At 41.1% G+C, this 2500-nt stretch overlaps 1 long non-coding RNA gene across 1 annotated transcript in view; it reads right to left on the bottom strand.

The window, feature by feature from the left end:
• LOC135100552 (uncharacterized) overlaps window positions 1-2500 on the bottom strand; it is a 234695-nt gene that overhangs the window by 116682 nt on the left and 115513 nt on the right. The window contains exon 4 of the long non-coding RNA XR_010268794.1: window positions 360-385. This is a non-coding gene — a long non-coding RNA (uncharacterized LOC135100552). The remainder of the gene's footprint in view (window positions 1-359; window positions 386-2500) is intronic.

Below are 2500 nucleotides of genomic sequence, written 5' to 3'. Positions count from 1 at the left end.
AGGGACAAGAGGTCTAGAAGCGTGAAACTGACAATGAATGAATGAAGTGTGGAAGGGATTGAATAGAGGCTGAGATATAATGGTATGTTTGTGAATGTGATTGTGGGTGTGAATGTCTGTATTTGCATGCCTTGCCTCGTTTGTCTTCTTTTACATTAAGGGAAATAAATAGATGCATAGATAGATAGATAGATATATAGATAGAGAGATAGATAGACTGAGTGACTGACTGACTGATTGACAAGAAGACATATAGATAAACAGATAAATAGACAGACATAGCTCACAGATAAATATAAATATGGATACGAACATTATTACAACTACTCTTAATATTGTGAAGATAGCAAAACACTTACCACCCGGCCCTCGAGCTCAACCACAACTGAAAAAAAAAAAAAAAAAAGACATTAGCATGCTCTACGATGCATACAAAATACTTAGAAAAACAGACACGTGTCCATATACGAAAATCAGCCTAAATCTTTAATATATAATAAAACGAGATACCAGGCAGGAAAAGACGTAAAGAAACGCTGAATAAGAGAAGAGGAATATGAAACTTTACGAAACTTTAGCATGAAGCGTAAGGTAAAATGAGACACATATAGCGAGAGAGAGAGAGAGAGAGAGGGAGAGAGAGAGAGAGAGAGAGAGAGAGAGAGAGAGAGAGAGAGAGAGAGAGAGAGAGAGAGAGAGAGAGAGAGAGAGAGAGAGATCCAGTTAAAACAATTCAATAGAGATGAAGAGATAAATATACAAGAGATAAATTTATGGTCTCGTATGTCTTACACAATACATTGAAAATTGGTATGAATGGATGTAGGTGGATAACTTGATTGGCTCAGCAGTATAAACATATGTGCAACAAAACTACATTGATTTTTTGGATCTAACCGAAGTCTTCACACCATTCTTAATCTACAAAACGATTCATTCACCTTCAGGTCTTTTTTTATTTTTTTCTTTCGGTTACCTTAGGTTAAAGGCCCCCATTACAAAAAAAAAAAAAAAAAAAAAAAAATTCTGAGAGAAATTGACCTAAGGCAACTGAAAGGAAAGAAAAATGAAAACCTCTGAAGGTGCCAGTCGCCAAAGAGTTTAGACAAAAGGGTTATCCAAAATTTGAGAAGAATTACAGGACACAAATAAATAAAAAAAAAAAACTGGTGAACTTAGCACAAAAAAAACCTGCAAAAATATATACACAAGCAATGGTAGAGAGAAAAAAAAAGAAAAAAAAGAAAATGCACACGTATATAAACAAGGGAGGGAAAAAATGTAAGGAATAAGACAAAAACAAACATATATATCAAGACAGGTAAGAGTATAAAATCATGCAAGGTTAACACACTTACAGTCTTACATGCATGGCGAGACCGTGATGCAACTAGTAAACAAAATTATGCATGATATTTAGTAAATTAACTTGTGTGTGTGTGTGTGTGTGTGTGTGTGTGTGTGTGTGTGTGTGTGTGTGTGTGTGTGTGTGTGTGTGTGTGTGCATGAGGAGCACATATATATCTAAGGGTGTGTGTGTGTGTGTGTGTGTGTGTGTGTGTGTGTGTGTGTGTGTGTGTGTGTGTTTTATCAAAAATCTATGCAGGGGAGATCACCTTACTTCCGGTTGTGTGTGTGTGTGTGTGTGTAATAATAATAATAATAATAATAATAAACGGTTTATTATTTAGGCAGTTGACAAACTGAAAATGTACATAGGGGATGGGGAAAAACTTAACATTAATCCTAACGGTAAGACTAATCTAGGAGGGAAATACTAATGATTGATGGCTCGCACCATGGTGGGAATCGCACTGAGTCTGTACCGGTCCGTGCGCGGCGCCTTCAGGGGCGTTATTTTGTTGTGGTGTCTGGTGGCACGGACAGGGCGAGGCGCGTCGGGCGGCAGCATGTCTCTGAGACGCGGATGATGCAGTAGTCCCTTCCCAAACTTCTCCAGAGCCTCTCGGTGCCTGGTGGATATTCTGGACAGACTCAGGGTGGTCAGGGCTTCCTCATAGGTGGTGTATGCAGGGCCAAGGATCACCTTACTTCCGCGTGTGTGTGTGTGTGTGTGTGTGTGTGTGTGTGTGTGTGTGTGTGTGTGTGTGTGTGCTGGCAAGCGTTGAATCAAGTCTCTCTCTCTCTCTCTCTCTCTCTCTCTCTCTCTCTCTCTCTCTCTCTCTCTCTCTCTCTCTCCCTCCATCTCTCTCTCTCTCTCACCTACACACACACACACACACACACACACACACACACACACACACACACACACACACACGAAGATCCTTTAATGGGAGTGAGTGTGGGCGCAGGTAAGAAGGTGAGGAAGTAGAGACACAGGAGGAGGAAGAGGAGGAGGAGGACCTAAGAGCGACCACCACTCGTATCCTTTCTCTGTCTACACCCCCACACCATCTGTCCCCAAACAACCCTCCACCCCCTTCACTCCCCAGTACACCCCAAGTCCCAGCGCCTCCCGGTACACAGATACATTGCA

The sequence above is a fragment of the Scylla paramamosain genome, chromosome 1, assembly GCF_035594125.1.
Source record: "Scylla paramamosain isolate STU-SP2022 chromosome 1, ASM3559412v1, whole genome shotgun sequence".
Lineage (NCBI taxonomy): Eukaryota > Metazoa > Arthropoda > Malacostraca > Decapoda > Portunidae > Scylla > Scylla paramamosain.
Note: the sequence above shows the minus strand (reverse complement) of the source record. Positions and strands in the feature narration are given on the sequence as shown.